The sequence below is a fragment of the Sorghum bicolor genome, chromosome 3 (assembly GCF_000003195.3).
Source record: "Sorghum bicolor cultivar BTx623 chromosome 3, Sorghum_bicolor_NCBIv3, whole genome shotgun sequence".
Lineage (NCBI taxonomy): Eukaryota > Viridiplantae > Streptophyta > Magnoliopsida > Poales > Poaceae > Sorghum > Sorghum bicolor.
In genome coordinates, this window is record NC_012872.2 from 39127998 (window position 1) to 39149434 (window position 21437).

A 21437-nucleotide genomic window follows, 5' to 3' on the forward strand; every position below is an offset into this window, starting at 1 on the left:
GGTACGGCGGCGCAGCAGTCCCTCTCTCTCAAGCTCTAACAACCGGCGCTCCGTCATCGACGACGGGCGCTAGTCATCAGCGGCGACAAGTCTCACAGGCATCTCGGCTGGAAGGACGGTGGATCCGCTACCGCTCGAGGAGGCGTGTGCGCGTGAGACGGTGAGAAAGCTAAGACGGCAAGAAGGCTAAGGCAAGAGTGAAGATGGGAGGCGGAAGAAAGAACGGCGACAGTGCCACGGCGTATTTATAAGCAACGATCCGCCAACGGACGGATCCGAGAAATGAGGTAACGTCCCCCCATAAATGCGCTACCTAACAGTCTTTCCCCCTTCACAGGCGGAGCGCTCCGAATTCCACGATGATGCAGTGTCGTAACGTCATCCGCCTAAAAAGGCGCGCCCAACGGGCAAAAAGGTGAACCGCCACGGCCACTTCCTTCCCTTGTAAGCCAAGGGGCGTACCCGCGAAAGCCTCAAGAAGTCGCAGGCTGGCCCACCGAAAGGGTTCGACAGCCGATCTCGAGCACCGGAGTCAGGGATCCCTAGCGAGCGGTCGAAGATCGAGGCCTGCCTCGAAGACTCGCTGGGGATGTCCAAGGCAGAGTCGAGATAGTCGAGAGGAATCCCCCCGACGGGAGGCATCGAGCCGCTGGACTCTATCGAATGAGACCGGTATCCCTGACCACGTCGACCCTGCTTTATGAGAACGCCTCCGGGCTACAGCTAACCCCCTCGAAAAGGGCACAGGTTCTCACTTGGACTACCCGCTAGGAACTCAATCTGGGGGGGGAAGACGCTCGCTCCATCGAGAGTACGTCAAAACCTCCACGTAAAACGAGCCAATCAGAACCTACCACCACTGGTGTCGATAGCGTTTCTGCAAACTAGGCAATATAACCCTCGAAGGAGTAAAAACTCCTTCAAGGGCTCGGGGGCTACCCCCGCGGGGTCGCTCGCGCACCCCCACGGAAGCTCGACCTGGGGATACAAGCCTCCACTCGAGCGCCAGCGCTCGAACGGAGACTCGGGGGCTACTGTCGAGGGTATCAATAAGGGGTACCCTCACCGATGCGCGTAACAAGACTATCCGTACACAGGATGAGACCCTCGACTCGAAGCTCTGGCCATGCGTATACGTAGCCTTCGACGTCCACAACCTCGAAGACGGAAATAGCGTCGAGCGAATCGATCAGGGGTCGAGCGTTAGCTCCCGTCGAATACGGAAACAGGCTCACACGAACCGGGAGGCGTCGAGCACAAGGACGCCGCCCGCCACCTGACGCGCGCACGCGAGCCGGAGCATTAAATGCGCCTGACGCTTCCCCACCTAACACACGGGTCACGGGAGGCGTGATAGGGAACAGGCATCTGTCCCATCGTTCTTTTTGCAGCCTTCCCACCAAACGACCCAGGGCGTGTCAGGACGCAGGAAACGAGGATGGAACGTCTAATCGGGACCCCCTCGAGACATCCAAGGTCAGCGCTCCGGACGTCGGCACATTACACAGCGTCTGACCCTCGACCGAACAGGATTCCATCCTAGGGACGAGTTGGGCGTCGACTGATAACACCACAACCACCCCGCCGGATCTGCCGCCATACCGTACAAGCGTGCGACCGTTGAACCAACACAAGACGGTGCGCAGAGCAGAATGCAGGGGCACGCGTAATCATCACCAGGCTATCAAGACGGGACGGCTCGAGGCCATGCTGGTACGGAAGCCTCGAGTAGGTCAGCGCTCCATACTGCTATCGACTCCTATTCTGACACCTATACATGTACCCTGGGTCTCTCCTTGGAACTATAAAAGGAGGGACTCAGGAATAGAACAGAGGACACAACACCACGCAATACTACACACATACGCAGTAGGGCTCTCACACTTCATACCACGCTTGTATTCACCCCTGTACAAGCACTAAGGTGCAAGATAATACAAACTTCTCCCCCCTGCTGGACATAGGGCCTTCTCTTGCCCGAACCAGGATAAATCTCTGTGTCTTCTTGCATCACCATCTGGGAAAGGGAGCACGCACACAAATTCACTCGTTGGTGTGACACCCCCGGGGGGAAAACACCGACAAGCAGCTTGGTGCCAAGACCCCTCTCGAAGCTAGCAATCTTCTTCGACTCCGTGCTCACAAACTCAGGAGCATACCTTGAAAGATGATTAAAAGCATGCAAATACTCCTTTAGAGTTTTGTTGCCCTGAGTCAACTGCATGAACTCAGTATGCTTCATCTCCATAACACCAGGAGGTATGAAATACCCCTTGAAAGCTTCATGGAATAGGTTCCAGTCAATCACCGTATTGGCCGGAAGAGCCTCCCGATACTGATTCCACCAGATGCCTGCCGGTCCCTGCAGTTGATGAGTTGCATACTCAGCCTTCAAACCATCGGTCAGCCAAAGAAAGCGGAACTTTTGTTCCACCATGTTCAGCCACTCCTCAGCTTGAAGGGGTTCTTCAGCCTCTCTGAAAGATGGGGGCTTAGTATCCATGAAATCCTTGAAACTGCTGTACTGGTTAGGTGCTGGCCTATTTGGTGCATTCCGACCACCCTGGTTTGCCATCTGATTGATGGTTTCAGTTAGCAGCCTCTGACTTTCCACCATCATCTGCATCAGCTCAGCTGGATTTGGTGGTGGAGGAGGAGGGGGTGGATTCATGTTCGCACGTTGTTTCGCACCTCGAGTGCCACAAGACATCTGTAAAGACATAGTCAGTGAGTATTGATGATGACAAGATTTGCCGTAGAAGAACTTATATTTATGCCTGAAAGCATTTGGGAGAATAACTTTACAGAAAAAGGCACAATAATTCAATTCCACAAAACAACATCACCAATCCAACACATGACACAGATATCTGCAAGATGCACAATAACGGTAAGTATTGACAAAGCTGATCGAACATGATAAAGATAACAACATTGGGTCCATGAAGTTATTACACCATCATAGTACAGACCATATGTCAAAGGTCAAGGTTCCGGATTACAACACGATTACAAAGCACAACTGCTGACAGTCATACTACAAAAGATCCTCATAGGATAACTACTAGCTACCGACTACACTCCAGGCTCATCGTCTGAGTTAGCGTTGAAGATCGCCTCTCCATCCTCGTCGCTAACCGGCTCAAGCTCCTCGTCCTCCACGTCCTCGTGCAAAGGTGGTGTAGCCGCGGCCGGTCCATCGACCTCCATACCATCATCATCGGTCATGATCAGCTGAGGTCCTACCTCTGGATACACAAGTACAGGGCGAGGAATAGGGTGTAGCAAGTTGTTGAGACGGTGAATCTCCACAAGACCAGCCTCAATCTGATGCTGCAGATAGCTCTCCCACTCAAGCGACTGGATGCGGTGCATCTCCCATGCTCGACGCCTATTCTCTGACACACGGAGTGCAGTATCCCTCTCACGAGTGATCTGCACCAAGCGCTCCTGCACGGTCTCCTTCTCCCTAGCCAACTGACTCATCTGATCCTGCTTGTGATCTCTCTCTAATGGCCTTCACACACCGCTACCTACGGTACTCCGCAATGTCTTCCCAGTCATTGCGGTCCTTCTGGGCTTGCTCCAGGAGTCTAGCTTGCTTGCGAAACTTGCGAGCACGCTTTTCAGCCTTCTGCTGCATCTCCTGAGCCTGGCGAACAGCCACCATCACCTGTGCATAGGTGTCCTCTCGCTGACTGAACAGCTTGAGCACAACCATCATAGCACTCATAGTAGGACTGGAACTTTCAGCTCACTCTCCTCGGCCTCAGACCAACGCACATCCATCAGCCTGCTTCCACTCCGCTGCTGCTGGGTCAGCACGGGGAATGGAGGCCGCTGGCCCTCCTATAAGCTCATTGCCAAACCTCTGACATATGTTGAGCAGCATAGCATGGGCTGCAACCTGAGCTGCTTCCCATGGAGTCTGCCCATCTGAGTTGCAGGTCCACCCAGTCCATGCAGACCTGCCCCCATGTGGTGGGACAACTCCCTGCATAGTGAACCACTGCAAATCTCCTGTCATATCCACCTCCCACCAGGAATACTGAGGTGGCTCAGTATACCCCACAGACTGTAGCACCCTCCAATGGAGAGTAGGAGTGCCAAACTCACTCAAAAAGGTGTCACTAGGGTGAGGTGAGGCAGGCACGTCCATCTGTGGAAAGGAATAACCACGGGTAAGAGAGGATTAATTAAGCAACATTTATTTAATTAAAAGGGACGATATTGTAAGGGAAGGAGTAGACAAAATGTATGTATGAATGCGACATGATGCATGCACGAACCGTACGTCCTCACAAACTTAGAAAACTAATATTCTAATGGATATACGGTGGCATACATTCGTCTCTCGATACGATAACTATCGATTTACACGCGCGCTGTTAGAGTACATGCAGAAAACTTCATTGCAGCCCAACAATTCCCCAAATCTCACTCAAGTAAGTAGTAAACTAAGTGCACATCAACGACACCACAGCTACCCGAGAAATTAAATGCTCCCCAATTAAGTTTCTTTCGTGGTTCCATGGTTTGACATGTAACCGCTCCAGAAAACGACCGCGAACACTCCCCTAGACCGCCATTTGGGCGATCAAGGTCTCACAGCTCACACTTACCAGAGCATAGGTGCGACGTTGCATAATTTAAATCTAGCAACATATGCGGCTAATTCACATATGAAGGCTACCTCTACCATTAGACCACAGGGTAGCATAGTGCGGTCATCACACATCCATACCTGAGTACTGCCGGAGATGCATAAGTGAAACCCCCCCAAGTCAGTTCTTAAATAGCCAACTAGAGTCCTTATATGGGCAAAGAAGATTCGACCACTGACATAACTTAGGTATCGATTTTCACAGTTTTATTTAAAAACTCTTTTGTTTTTAAATACACAAACACTGCATTTATAATGCTGAACTTGCTCTGATACCAGCTGTCACAGAACCGACCAAATTATAAGAGTTCAAGTGTAGAAACGATCGACTAGTAATCAAGTTTCCATACTTGAGCCCATATAGTCCCGGTAGTCAACTGAAATCACGAAGGACTTCAAACCAACTTGCAACAGACCAAGATCGTAATAGTTCAACATAACACAGCGAATGTTACATAGTCATTTATTGCCGTCGAAGCGGCACCACATCGGAGTTACTTAGTTATTATAACATAAGTTCATAGTAGCGGAAGCAAAATAGTTTACGAAACATATTCCAAGTTCTTGTTACAGCCAGAGTCTCATGCCATCCATCAAAAGGAACAGGTACGAAGTAGTTAGAGAACCGTGCCCAACGGTCTAGTCCTCATCCCCAGCGGGATGGAGACAGGTCTTGCAGAAGCCACATAAAAGATATCATCTGCAATAGGTGGGAATAAACCCTGAGTACGAGGATGTACTCAGCTAGACTTACCCGTATAGTAAAACATAAAAGACATCAAGGATCCTGCAAGGCTAAGTATAAAGTGTAGCTGGCTTGACTCATCATTTGCCAAAAGCTTAAGTGATTACCATACCATTTGTAAAGGTATCCATTTAATCTTTATTAGTGTATCACTAGATTAGCACCTGTACTAAAACACTTCACTTGATTATTACAAACAATAATAACCATACCAAGTTCATCATATGCTCTTCCTTGCTATCATCATTATCACGAACCATTGTAGTTTAGTGAATGCTACGTTTGCCGCTGCTCTGTCAAGTTCTCACTATCCGGGAGAGACGATGATTCGAATCGATTCCTATCCAGCTGGAGGGTTATTCCTAGCACTCACCCAAGCATCCCCCGTTGGAGAGCAAGCGGGTCACCTTTGGTACGACTCAGGAATCGCGGCTCCGACTAGCGCCGCACTCCCAGGGCTACCACTCTGCCAGGGAGGTAAGGACTTTTAACTCACCTGCCTTTGGTCTTACGCCAATGGTCCCCCGCACACCGCACTTCCTCCGGTAGTGCGCACTTTATACTTGCCGGTCTTCCGGTCTGAGTCATACTACTAGGCTTCGCGGTCGGAACAAGTTATCCGGCCAACTAAGTGTTAGGCATGCGTTCAACATGACAAGAGGATGTACAACGATCGGTCCTTAGCTGCCACAGACGGAGTTACTACAACCTTGCAAAACTCCACCCGGCTTAAGTCATTTTAATCAGGTTCTTTCCATGATAGCACTTATAGACAATCGTAATCCGACACAACCCTATCTCGCGCAGGTGACAGGATATCACCCGACTTCTACCGATTAAAGCATGGCTAAGCTGCTACTTGATACTAACTCTATAACCAGGTAGAGGTAAGATATCTGGACAAGGAATGAGTATAATGCAGTAAGGGTTTCATCACAACTCCTTTACGTAATGCATCAATAAATATAACATAACCAAGTAAACTTTTGAAATTAAAGTGGGAGACTTAAGATGCTCTAGGGCTTGCCTTTCACGAAAGAAGCTGGCTCGTGATTCGGGCACTCGACCTCCTCTTCGGGCTCCTCGTGTCCGGCTAGCTGGGCCTCCGCCTCCGGATTGAACTTCTGGCCTTCGGGGTTCACCTGGAGCTCGAACGCAGTTGTCGTTTCTGGTGCACCTATTGCATGCACGATGAATAAGAATGTGTGCATCCTAGATGAGGATGAATGCTTGATAACCTAATTAGAACTTCACTAGACACTCATTTACAGAGTAACTTTCATAACAAGCTCACACAAGATAACTAACTAACTTAGCAAGACTTAACAAGTCAAACCATAAACAGCAAGCATCACATAACAGAGAAGCTCAAGAAACAAATCATAACTATTGCTATACAGATCCAACAAACATGAATGAGGACATTCTGGAAAGCTTATGAAATTGTTTACATTTCATCTTTAGACATCACAGCAAGATTCATAGGTTAAACAGGTCAATTAAACAAAGTTCCAGGTTCTGTCCCAGAAAAACAGAGAGCAACTTGGAAGAGCTATAGCTTTTAAACTAATTCACAAAGTTTACATCATCTTTGATTTAGACAAGTTTCTCAGAAAACCAAGTTATCATCCAGCAAAGGTTAAATTACTCCCTTGCTTTCCAGAACAGCTTATGAACCTTTAATTAATTATTTGATTACATAGCCAAAACATATTTAGTGCCAACCAGATGGCTTACAAGCACAAGCATGACCTAAGATTACCAGAACATCACATGTTGACCACTAAACATTCAAGAACAAGGCATTTATTAATTTAATTCCATTAAAGGGCATAATTACAAGATACTAGCAAAAGTGCTCAGAAAAATCTACAAAAATTACAGAAGCACAAGCATAGCATCTTGACAATACCATAAAATTTTCAGAACAAATGCACATGCCAAACTTAAGATAAACATTTAACATGTGACAAGGTGCTTATTTCATAAATTAAGAAACATGGCTTAGATAGTGTCAAACAACAGATTTCAGATTATTTACGTGTTACTATTACCATAAACAAGCTTGACACCAAAGTAGAATACCAGCATAAGCATAAAAAATTTATTATGATTTAAATAAGAAAACAGCCATAGGATCAACATGAATTTCATATCAAAGATACAGTACTCCAAAAATCATGAAATATTTATCATAGCATTCTCATACCACTCAGAGCAAAGCATAAAAATTTCATAGGAAAAGGAGCAGTATATCAACAGATATTAATTTATACTTAAATAATAAGATTAAATCATAACAATTATTTTTCCCAGAAAACATGGTGCATGTTATATTTTCATGGAATATCACAAAATTTGTTTGGATCTCAGAAACTGGAGATATGATTTTTGCAAGATTGTAAGAAATCTGGATTTGAATAAAAGAGACGAGGGGACCGTTGAGTCACTGACAGCGGGTCCCGCGTGTCAGCGACCCAGAGAACAGGGTACACACTCGCCGGCGAATGCTCACCGATGGTGAGCTTCTCCGGTGGATCCAAGGGCACCAACATGCTCCTAGAGTGATTCCGCATCGATGGAGGTAGGTGACTCTAGGGTTACAGCGACGGAATGGGGTCGCCGTCGGCCATGGCGGCACGACGGAGCTACCTCGGCTTACGCCGGCCATCTCCGACTGGTAGAAACAGTGAGCCTCCTCACGTGCAGGGTACACACTCGGGGAAGAGCGGCTTAAGCACTAGTGAGACAGTGTAGAGCTTTCTAGGTAGAAACGCCTAACCCTAATGGCTCCAGTGAGCCTCCTCACGTGCGGGGTGCTCGTCGGCGGTGAGCGCGGCGGTGCGACGGCCGTGTTCCCGCACAACGGTGGCACCAAGGCCGGAATGGCATGGCACGAACCACAACCGAGACCTAAGCAGACCCTAACACGACTTGGAGGGAAGTAGGAAGGCAAGGACGGAGCAGCAGTGAGGTTCGCCGGGGTCGGGGTCACGACGGCCGTGAACCCGACGATGGCAACTCGCGAAATGCGGCTCATCTCGGGGAGATCTCATCCAACCAAGGGGTGGAGAAGATGGAGGAGCTCAAGGCGGACTTGGAGACACTCAGAGGCGAGGCGAGGCACAGAGGTGAGGGCGCGAGGAGCTCGCGAAGCTCTCGGCGGCAATGGCGATGGCGCTTTCGCCGTCGGAGTTGCGAGAGAGAGGAAGGGAGAGAATGGACGAGCGCTGGGTGAGTGCGGGGCGTCGTGGCGTCCATGACGACGTCGACGACTTGATGAGTGGGGCCAACGCCGCCGTACGGTCGCCAAATGGCAGCCAGGTGCTGTGCTGGTCGGCCACGACGGCGAGCACGGCTCCGATTCAGACAAAACGATGACTGACTTATAGAGCTACTTTGACAGTGATTATCTCCCAAACCAAGGCGAATTAGGAGATGGTGTAGTTGACAAAGTTGGATTACTAGCTGAGTTTCAACATTGTCAACTGGAGCAAGAGACAAATCGGCCTGGATCAAGAGATATGAAGCTCCCAAAATCGATCGAGCAAACTAGTGGCGCCAGGACTTAGCCAAATTTGGTTAAGTGCCAAAACAGCACCCAAAACAGCCTTGCAAGCACTTTTTGAGCAAGATGTGATCATGTTCATGAGATGACCATAAAATAACTTTTGTTCCTTATAAAATTTTATACAACTTTGCTGTAGAAAGTTTTGACATGCAAATAATTTATTAAGCACTTTTTAAAACCCTAATCAAAAGAGGTTTTTAGGGCATATAAAAAGGAAGTATGACTTAAGTGCTTAATTTGGAGATGTGACCAACATGAACATTGTTCCAAAAGTCAAGTTAAGCATAGATAAACTAATTACTAAAGCATAGCACACAAACATGAGCATGGTACAAGTAAACACAAGCATAGGAAGCATAGTTAAGCAAGTTAAATCACACTTTTGCATAAAATAACATGACCCAAGATAAATGTTGATCATGATATGCTCATGAAGATGATGATGCTCATGTTTTGCATGTGACTGATGCAACCACAACACTGGGGTGTTACACACACCATCATTTGGAGCAATACACCTCACATTTCTATACTTGTTCTTTAGTTTAGATTCAGTAGTAGAGCAAGGCAAAGCTAGCAAGGATAGCTTGTCTCCTTAGAGGATCTTAGAGCTTCTTGGTATTAATACAATTCTGTAGAGGGTTAGGTGGTAGGGTAGTGACAGCCCTGTCATCCCTGGTATTCCCCCATGATCAGGTATTCTAGTAGGAGTTCTGTAAAGTCCCTATCGGCTGGATGTCCAACTACAGGGATCTCCCCAGAGCCTCAGACTTAGTTCTAACTCTAGTTATATTGATTACATGTTCTACTAACAATTCTTTGCATAGTTATATAAGATCAATGCCGTCTCAAGTAGTTGTTCTTTATTTCTTTTATTTCCTTATTTTCTCTTTATTCCTTGAGGTTGCCCCGATGAGTGTGTCCACTATCCATATTTTAAGAGCCTGTCGTGACCCATGATTAGACTATATCTACCTATGCATCTCAATATGTGATCATGCTACAAACCAAGCTAGATGCATTTGTTACGCCCTCCTACGGGATTAAATACAATAACCCTTGAATACTTACGGGTTGAAATGCTACAATGAAGTTCTGTTCGCTTGCAGTTTTATTCTTTATATTCATGAACTATTGATTGGCGTACCTAAGTACCGTTACTTAAGATTGTAAACTCCGTGCATTTACCTGGCGCCGTGCTACAGCTTTGCATTTCGTAAGTAAGGATGGTAAGGATGGCCAATCCGGCATTCCTAATTATTGTTACCAGACTTCACTCCTAAGGTCGGCGTCGTTAAAGGCCTTAGTTATCACTCTGACGTAACGATAATTATGGTATACCAACACCCGACATTTCTGGTGCCATTGCTAATGATGAATTTATAGTCTATCTTTAGTAGTGATGCTAAGAAATGCCAACAGTCGGCCGACCCACATTTGGTGGGCCCCCACCTAGCCCACACTCCCACCAACCTCAGCACCTTCTAGAAGCTTGGTGGGGCCCACATGGTAGCAATAGGTCGGTCGACCGACCTATGATGTGGGCCCACATTAAGTCGGTTCACTCCCATCGACATCCCCATGATGAACATGTAATGGAAATCCCCAATTGTTGATCATATGGCAGTTCCAAGGTCGGTTTGATCCAACGGTGGAGAAGAGGGAGCACGTGGATCGCTGACATGATGTATCTTAGGAAGAGCTATTCTTAGCTAAGTATGAGAATAGAGAGAAGAGAGTGAGGAGTTCCCCGAGGAGGAGTCTTGGCTTGTCGGGAGTCTTCTTCTAGGAGCGCCTCAGCGGATGCTTGTCTTCTAGTAAGTCTTCCTTCTAGTTGCCTTTCATCTGAGTACTTCTAGCATTTACTTTCTGTCTTAGTTTATGTTAAGTATACAACCGGCCTACTGGCACATTGCTTTGCCTTGTGTGAAGTTCTCGAAACCTTAGCTTGGTCTAGAGTAGTAGAACTAGTGTATATGTGGCGTCTAGACTATGTCTGCCCTTGTGGACTTCTTGTCACACCTAAAGAACGCCAGCAGCGAATCGTGACAGGCCTCTACTGGACATTAGGAGTTCTCTTCAGTGTGTTGTTAGGCAAGTTGCAAATAATAGTTGGCCTACATGGTAGCTGCCTAGGGAAGTGTTTTGCCACACCCTTTTCACCTATCGGCCATAGTAGGAAGGCAGTTAACTCTCAGTATACTTAGGATAGCTTAGCCAGAAGCCAAATACTAGAAATACCTCTCCACCCAATCCTAAGCCCTTTGATCATCATCCAAGGACTCAATTGGTCTAGTTAATCCACTTCTCGTTCCTCATGGAAAATATGATACCTAGAATACTCCTGGTGAAGTGCTGTATTGACCACCATCTACTTGTGGTAAAACCATTTGCCACTTCTGGTGTCACACAAGCATTTCTAGTGCTGTGCCAAGGATTGACAATCCTAGGTAGTGACGCTAAGAAGAGTCAACAAGAATTTCTAGTGTCGTTGCTAGGGAACAGTAGCTGGTTAACTAGACTCAAAGTCGTCAAGTTATCCTTGTTTGATTAGAACCTTTACCTATCCCATGGATCAAACAACCCTTTTTGACTACGATGCTCCATTGGGCGCTGAGCTAGAGCCGCCTAGTTCTTCTCAGGCCATTTTGGCCGTTCTTATGAGCTTCGCCCAAGTCTAATAGCGATGGTTCAGGAGAATCCCTTTTCAGGAGGAGATGAAAATCCCTATACCCACCTACGTAATTTTAAGTAGCTTTGCTCGTGCATTCACATCCAAGGGATGAGGCGAGTTACCCTTTTGTGGAAGCTCTTCCCCTTCTCGTTGACGGGAAAAGCTAAACGGTGGTACTCTCGCCATGTAGGTAGTGTAGACGGAGAATGGGAGAAGCTGCAAGCCAAGTTTTGCCTTACCTACTTCCCCATTTCCTGTGTGGCTCGTCTCTGTAGAGAGATCCTAAACTTCAAGGAAGAAGAGAAGGAATCTCTAGGTGCGGCTTGGGCGCAAATCATAGACTTAGCATCCTTAGGCCTAGACTTAGCCATAACCGAGCCAACGCTAATGCAGCATTTCTATCTCGGTCTGAGGCAAAGTTCTGCACAATTCTTGGACCTAGCCTCAAAGGGAGCATTCCTTCATCTACCCATTAGTGAAGGTAGGGTGGTCCTAGCAACCATACTAGACAACACCCCCTACACTGATGACCATAGTGATGCCCCTAAGGAAGACCAAGCCCCTAGGGATGAAACCTCGTCAGTCGATGCCATAGTAGCCACATCACAAGGTGTCGAGCCTGAACCACAATCCCAAACACATCGAAGGGAATAAGTGATTCATCCCTTGGAGTATCCTCTTAACATCGAGACGGATCTTTTCACCGATTATGGCAACGTCTCGAAACAATCTATGTAAAAGAGAAACCACAATGCTCCAAAAGAGCAAGTATCTTATTGCTTAGAGGCTTGTTATCTCAAAGCAACTGCTCAGGAGCTCATGACCATTATGAGCAGTGAATGGCTGAAGAAGTCAGAAGCGTCGTCTGATGTTATCAGGCTTCTCTCCTATTTCACAACCATTTGTTGTCTCATAAGCAGGACTCCCGTGGATTCTCTTTATGACCCCGCCGTAGGAGCATCTGTAATGTCTAAGAATTTAGCATTAACACTCCTAGGCGAGGAACTGTTAGTTCCGACCGAAAATTTTCTCAAGTTACCATCTGGAGAATGTGTCTGTTGTCATTAGCAAGGTCCATGTTCTCTTGAATTTCTACATCTTTGATGTATAGGACATCGACCTGTTAATTGGACACCCACTTATGAGATTCATTGACGGATTTGATAGCGGGCACCTCAAGGGTCGGATAGGGAAGAACCTAAACCTGTCCATTCCCTATGTCGGCTTGATTAAAGCCAAAATTGAGCCGAATCCCAAAACTGACCCGATAAAGGAGGTGATGGCAGCCACTCACCTAGAGGCATCATAGCCTAATCTAGAGGAGGAAGCTAAGGATTACATCGAAGAGCTAGAAACAGAACTAGATGAACCACTAGAGCTAGATGAATCCGAGCCACCACCTAAGCCCTCCATAGAACTTAAGCCACTTCCCCCTGGGCTTAAGTATGTCTTCCTTAACGGTGATAGGGATAGCCCTGTCATCATTAGCGATCAACTCTCTGAGGAAGAGGCCGCTAAACTTATCGCCGTATTAGAGAAACACCACTCTGTCTTAGGATACTCCGTCTAAGACCTTAAGGGAATTAGCCCCTGAAAGCCCTAGTTTGGTTTTGGATAATTGATGAAACCTATGTGTACTAACATTTGTCATGAGTGAAATATAAAGATAGGTTGGTACACACCAAGTGATGGAGCTAGATGATGGTCATGATGAAGGAGGTGACCAAAAGATGATATTCAAGTGCTCCAACTTAAAAAAAAGAGAAACAAAATGGGCTCAAGGCAAAGGTATTTTTAATAGGGCCATTTTGTTTTGCCACTCAAGACACCTAGTGGGTGTGAGTGGATTTAGGATAGATAACCGTACTATAAAGAGGGGAAATCTTTAATTACAATGGTTATCTAGTGCCACTAAATATGTTTCTCATTTGCATATACCTAGCGCTTAGTGGCGTGGTGAGCTGCATGAGAAATCCTATAAAAATATTTGTGAAAAGCTAATTTAAATGTCCAATTTATTTTGGATTATTTTGGTAAAATTAGCTACTTGAAAAGGTGCTGAAAATTCACAGAATGTGAGCTACTGTCCAGACGTAAAGGTACTACAAGCTGCTGAAACAAACTGGAAGCAGTCGCAACTAGTTAAAACTAGTGTGCAGTCCAACAGCAGGCAGGTAAAAAGAAAGTTAGAAGCAGTTGCCGCTAGTTGGAATCAGTTAAAATCAGTGCACAGCTCAACAGCAAGCAAACGATTGTGGTTGCAGGTAACTGGAGGCAGTCGCAACCAGTTAAATTTATTGTGCAGTCCAACAGCAGGCAGGTGAAAGAGACAGCAGGCAGGTGAAAGAGAGCTGAAAGCAGTTGCAGCTAGTTGGAACCAGTTGAAAGAATTTACAAATATTGGCTGTTGTCTGTCTCGTGCGTAAGAAGGAAAAGGCAGGGACCATGCTTGCATACGTGCATGTGGTGGAGCTCTTGCTATAATAAATGAGAGCGAAAGAGAGAGAAGTGATTTGTATGGCCGCATGCAAGTGTGAACACACCTTGAGAAAAGGAGGCAGCAAGTGTGGTGGAGCTCATAGCATGGGGTCCACTCAAGTACAAGGAGGTACTTAATTACTTTGTTGTGTAGCTCGTCCCATTTAAAATGGAGAGTGGCATGTGTGCTGCGTGTGGACTGCAGAAGGTTGCAGTTCTTTACCACTTGCTCATTTAATTGTTGGGACCCGTTGCTGAGAGAATACAGAGGGCCACTCAGTACCTGTGCTACCCGTTGCGGAAAACAGTACTATAGTTTTGCCCGTTGGAGAGCTGGCTGGCCAAGGAAATATAGGCTGAGCGCTCCCCTTCCTTGCTCTGGCTCTGTCTCGCAAATACAGAATAGAACGCTTCACTTCTTTCTTTCCAGAGAACAGAGAACTCGAGCTCCCCTCTCCCATCTCTCCAAAGTGTTAATCCTACGAGAGATTTTTGAGAGGCCTACGTGATTGATCCAGTGAGCTCATGAGCATCTCCTCCCTCTCCTCTCCCTCTCATAGCTTGGTGCTCATCTGAGAGAGGATTGAGGGAAACCCTCGGTGCATTTGAAACTGCATATTCTTGTGGCACTAGGTGATTGTTGTGATTGTGGATTTCTTATTACTCTTGGTGATTGCCGTCACCTAGACGATTGTGGATTTATTGATTGGTGAGGGGATTTGGTGATTGTGTCCACCCCCAATCAAGGTGATATTTGTGAGGGGTTCTTGGGCTTATTCCCCGGCGGAGTGCCAAAAGCCACTTTAGTGGATTGCTCATGTCATTGAGCAACCTCACTTGTGGGTAGGTTCTTGTGGCGCCCATTTGTTGGGGTAGGTTTGTGAAACACCTATTAGCCACCGAACCACCAAGTGTTGGTCGACACAACGGAGACTAGCGTGCCAGCAAGCACGTGAACCTCGGGAGAAAAATATTGGTGTCAATATTATGATTGGTATTCTCCCGGTGAATATATTGATATACATTGTGATTGGTTCATCCTCTACACGTCGGTATAATTATCACTCATCTCTTTACTTTCTTGCAAACTAGTTGTAACTAGTAGTACCTAGTTTTAGCTAGTTGTAACTAGTTGTAGAGAGTAGTGACATAGCTGTTGCTTGTGCATAGTGATCATAGTAACTAGAATTATTGAAAAGGTGGCTTGCATTTTTTGTAGAGCTAGAGCAAAATTGCTTTACGCCTTTTATTATATTATTCCTTTGCTTTAGTGCTTTATAGATTTTTTAAATAGGCTATTCGCCCCCCTCTAGCCATATTAGGACCTTTCAAGTGGTATCGGAGCCGTGGTCACCGTTTAATCAAGGCTTAACAACCTTCGGTGTCAAAAGATGGCTCAAATTGTGTTCAACCATGTGGGGGGCAAACCACCGTTCTTTGATGGTACATGCTATGATTATTGGAAGAGAAAAATGAAGATGTATTTGGGTTCAATCAATGATCAAGTGTGGGATGTGACCGAGAGTGATTTTGTGATTCTTGATCCCACCAGTCTCACCAACCAAGATAAAGCAAACAAGCAATGCAACACTATGGCTCTCAACACGATATATAATGCAATTGATTCAAAAGTGTCTGAGCAAATCAAGGATTGTGATAGAGCAAGTGAAGTGTGGAAGAGATTGGAGGAAACATATGAGGGCACACCGACGGTCAAGAGTGCAAAATTGTATATTCTCAAAGATAAATTGACAAGCTTCAACATGAAGGATGATGAGAGCATTCCGGAGATGTTCCATAGATACAAGTATTTGTGAATGATTTGAAGGCCTTGGGTGAGAAGATAAGTGATGATGATGTATCCCATCGGTTTTTTATGTGCTTACCTCCAAGATTTGAGATACTAAGATTAATCATCGTAAGAGGAGGATTGAAAGAGCTTACCCCTAACCAAGTACTAGTTGATGTCATGACACAAGAGACATACCGTGTGGAAAGGGAAGGGGTTGACCAAGATGAGAAGAAGGATGAAGACAAGAAAAAGAAAAGTGTGGCATTCAAGGCTAGTTCATCCAAGAGCAAGGGCAAAGCAAAGAAAGAAGAATCAAGTGAAGATGAGGAAGCTAGTGACATTGATGATGAAGCACTAGCTCTCTTTGTGCGCAAGTTTGGCAAATTTATGAAGAAGAAGGGCTTTGGTGCAAGAAAAAGAAGAGATCAAAATAAGAGCAAAGAATATGTGAGAAGATGCTACAAATGCAAGAGCAAGGATCATGTTGTAGCAAATTGTCCATATAATAGTGATAATGATGAGAATGAGAAGAAGGAAAAGAAAGAAAAGAAGGAGAAGAAAATGATATTCCAAAAGAAGAAGAAGGGTGGCGGCTATGTGGTGACTTGGGATAGTGATGCTTCTTCGGATAATGATGATTCTAATGATGATGATGATAAGAAATCAAAGAAGAAGGCACTTGCAAGCATCGCTATCAACAACAAGACTTCTCTCTTCAACACTCCTTCGACATGCCTCATGACTAAACCCACTAAGGTACAATATGATGAAAGTGATAATGATTGTTGAAAGAGCATCTAGGCCCCTAGTGATTTCGGTGATTAATGACAATGTTGATTACTATGACTAAGGTGTGTTTTGTAGAGGCAAAGTCATTTGTGAGGTCATGGTAATAGGTACTCGATGAATAGGGACGTACATGCCTACTTAATAGTGGAAATTGTTTCGGTTTTCAAAGGATGGATGGACATCATCAAGACTAGACTAGGTCTAAGTGCCATATGGTGAAGAAGGGCACTTAGAGTAGTTTAGGGCTTTGTTTTCCTTTGACCGTACTATTAAGAGGGCCTTTGATCTAGTAGCTTGCCTTAGGCAAGGCTTTAGGTTTAGGTGTGGTGCACACTTCGTAAACCTAGCACTAGGCAGCTCAGAGATAGTCCTTAGATCGAGAGGAACCAACTTCGTTTTGGAATGATCGCGTTTCGACGAAGTTAGGGTGCCTAAGTAGGCACCGAACGCTGTACCGGACGCTCTGTGAGTGCGTCTGGTGAGGTCCTTAGCCATTGGAGAGTTTCGGTGCTTAGGGTTAGGCACCGAACGCTAGCACCAGACTCACCGGGCAGCTTCCGGTCCCATACCTAGGGAGGTTGTAAACCGGACGCTAGCAGCGGACGCAACGGGTAGCGTCCGGTCTTAAACTCAGGGAGTTTGTAAAACTCCTCGGAGCACTGGACGGTGCCACCGGATGCTGGGAAGTAGCGTCCGGTGACCTGTCAGACCAAGTACAGTTAGCCGTTGAACTGTCACCGGACGCTCGGTGCAGAGCGTCCGGTGCAACATCAACAGCGTTTGGTGACCCCGTTTTCAGTGGAAAACGGTTGGCTGACCTTTGGACTTCGTGGGGTGTATTTATACTCCTCCACCTCGTCCATGAGAGCTCTCTTGCCTATTTGAACATCAGAGAAACTTGTTGTGGAGCAAGATAGTTTCAAAAGCCTAGAGAGGATTGAGATTTGAGTGATTTCTTGTGAGAATCCTTCTCTAGTTGAATTCCAAGAGTCAAGTGTGCATCCACCACTCTCTAGAGCCTTGTTTGGGTCAAGTGAGAGTTCATTTCTTGTTACTCTTGGTGATCGCCATCACCTAGACAGTTCGGTGGTGATTGGAGGCATGAAGACTGCCCGAAGTTCTTGTGGGTGGCTCGTGTCAAGCTTGTGAGCGGTTTTGGGCGATTCACCACGATGGAGTGTCGATGAATCAGCCCGTAGAGAGCACTTGGTCCTTGCGCGAACCAAGGGGGAGCATGACCCTTGCGCGGGTGCTACAACGAGGACTAGTGGAGAGTGGCGACTCTCCGATACCTCGGCAAAACATCGCCGAGCAATTTCTTCCACTACTCCTTTATATTCTAGCATTTACTTTGTGTTTTTACATTCTTAGAATTGCCATGCTAGAATAGGATTGGAACTAGGTTGCAAAACATTTATCTGGTAGCTCTCTAGTCACACTAAGCACAAGGGGTTGAATTGGAGCTTATAGGTTGCTTAAATTTTTAGAGAAACCCAATTCACCCCCCCCCCCTCTTGGGCATCTTGATCCTTTCAATTGTGAAAGTGATGATTGTAGGAGTGATGATGAGTGAAAGGAGGAACTCATGGACATGTTGGAGAATGCCCACACATGTATTGAGATGAAGAGAAAGGAGTGCAAAGAGTTGCGGAAAGAGTTTAAAGCTCTTAAGCAATCATTTGATGAGCTCCAAGCATCTCATGAGAGTCTAAAGGAAGACCATGAGGAGCTTGGCAATGCTCACTATAAGCTTGAAAAGGCTCACTCCTTACTCCTCGAGCAAGCTAAGAAGGAGGAAGTTATTGTGACTTGTGACAAGGGCTCTACTTGTGATTTAATTAATGAATCTTTCTTTGAGCCTATTATTATTGCCTCCACTAACTCTTCTTGCAGCACTTCCACTTCTACCTCATCTACTAGTGATGGTTTCACTTGTGATGCCACATTAATAAACGAAAATGAGACCCTTAAGAAGGAGGTCAATGAGCTCACTCGTGCCGTAGGCAATGCCTATGGTGGTGAGGCCCGCTTGCTAAAGTGCTTGGGTAGCCAAAGATTTTGTCTCAACAAAGAGGGATTAGGCTATACCCCCAAGAAAGGCAAGGCGACCTTCGCTACTCATAAAGCTAGCTTTGTGAAGGGCAATGGTCGGTTTTGCACTAGATGCAAGCAAGTTGGGCACATAGAGCAATATTGCAAGAACAAGAACAGACCAAATAATGTATCCTCAATTAAATTTGATTCTTGTTATATGCTTACCAAAGGTTTTAATGGAGTGCAAGCTAAGTTCATTGGTGCACCAATTGTGGGCTCAAAGAAGAAAGCTATTTGGGTACCAAAGAGCTTAGTCACTAACCTTCAAGGACCCAAGAAAGTTTGGGTACCTAAAAAGAATTAATTCTCTTTTGTAGGTGAATTATAAAGCTGGAGGAAGGCATTGGGTTCTTGATAGTGGGTGCACTCAACACATGACCGGTGATTCAAGAATGTTCAATTCAATCAACACAAATGATAATGATGGAATTCATAGTATAACATTTGGTGATAATGGCAAAGGCAAGGTCAAAGGGCTTGGTAAGATTGCAATATCCAATGATTTGAGCATTTCTAATGTGCTACTAGTAGAGATCTTGAACTTCAACCTATTGTCAGTAGCTCAACTTTGTGATCTTGGTTTCAAGTGCATTTTTGGTGTGGGTGATGTAGAGATCATAAGTGTAGATGGCTCTAACTTGATATTCAAATGATTTAGATATGAGAATCTATACTTGGTTGATTTCAATGCTAGTGAAACTCAATTATCAACATGCTTGCTCACTAAATCTAGCATGGGTTGGTTATGGCATAGAAGGCTTGGTCATGTTGGAATGAAACAATTGAATAAGTTGATAAAACATGATCTAGTTAGAGGTTTGAAAGATGTCACATTTGAGAAAGATAAGCTATGTAGTGCATGTCAAGCCGGAAAGCAAGTTGGTAACACACATCCTAAGAAGAGCATCATGAGCACATCTAAGGCATTTGAGCTATTGCACATGGATTTATTTGGGCCAACAACATACACTAGCATTGGTGGAAATAAATATGGATTTGTGATAGTGGATGATTTTACAAGATATACATGGGTATTCTTTCTTGTTGATAAGAGTGATGTTTTTGCAACTTTCAAATCATTTGTCAAGAGAGTTCACAATGAGTTTGAAACAACCATCAAGAGAGTGAGAAGTGACAATGGTAGTGAATTTAAGAATACAAGAATTGATGAGTTATGTGATGAGTTTGGAATTAAGCATCAATTCTCGGCTGAATATACTCCACAATCAAATGGACTTGTTGAGAGGAAGAATAGAACTTTAATTGATATGGCAAGGTCTATGCTTAGCGAATACAATGTTAGTCATTCTTTTTGGGCCGAAGCAATCAACACGGCTTGCTATTATAGCAACCGCCTCTATTGTCACCCAATGTTGGAGATGACACCATATGAGATCTTGAATGGTAGAAAGCCCAATATTGCATACTTTCGGGTTTTTGGTTGCAAATGCTATATATTGAAGAAAGGCACTAGATTGAGCAAGTTTGAGAAGAAATGTGATGAAGGTTTATTGCTTGGTTACTCTACTACTAGTAAGGCTTATAGAGTTTGGAATTTGGCTAATGGTACTCTTGAGGAAGTTCATGATGTTGAATTTGATGAAACAAATGGTTCCCAAGATGAAGATGAGAATCTAGATGATGTGAAAGGTACTCATTTAGTCAATGCTATGAAGAACATGGATGTTGGTGATATAAGGCCTAGAGAGGTGATTGATGTTGAAGATGACAAAAATCAAGTGCTCTCTAACTCAAATGTGCAAGCTAGTGGTTCTCATGATATATCTCAAGCTAGTACAAGTGGTGCTCAAGTGAAAGATCAACAAGTGGCTAGTTCATCATCTCAATCAAATGACCAACCAAGTGCAAGCAATCAAGTTCAAATACTCCAACCAACCAATATTGCAAGAGATCATCCATTGGATCATATCATTGGTGATATATCAAGAGGTGTGCAAACTAGATCAAGATTGACATCATTTTGTGAACATTTCTCATTTGTATCATCCATTGAACCAAAGAAGATAGAATAAGCTTTGCGGGATGTTGATTGGGTAAATGCCATGCATGAAGAGCTAAACAATTTTACTAGAAATCAAGTATGAGAGTTAGTAGAGAGGCCTAAGGATCATAATGTGATTGGAACCAAGTGGGTCATTCAAAATAAACAAGATCAAGATGGGATAGTAATAAGGAACAAAGCAAGATTGGTAGCACAAGGTTACACACAAATTGAAGGTCTTGACTTTGGAGAAACATATGCCCCGGTTGCTAGATTGGAAGCAATTAGGATCTTGTTAGCCTATGCTTGTGCCCACAACATCAAGTTATATCAAATGTATGTGAAGAGTGCATTCTTGAATGGATACATAAATGAGTTGGTTTATGTTGAGCAACCTCTCGGTTCTGAAAATGACAAGTACCCCAACCATGTTTACAAGTTGAAGAAAGCTTTGTATGGTTTGAAACAAGCACCTAGAGCATGGTATGAGAGATTAAGGGATTTCTTACTCTCCAAAGGGTTTGTGATGGGTAAGGTTGACACTACTCTCTTCACTAAAAAGAATTGACAACGGACGTTGTCTTGTGTTGCAAATCTTATGTTGATGACATTATATTTGGCTCAACAAA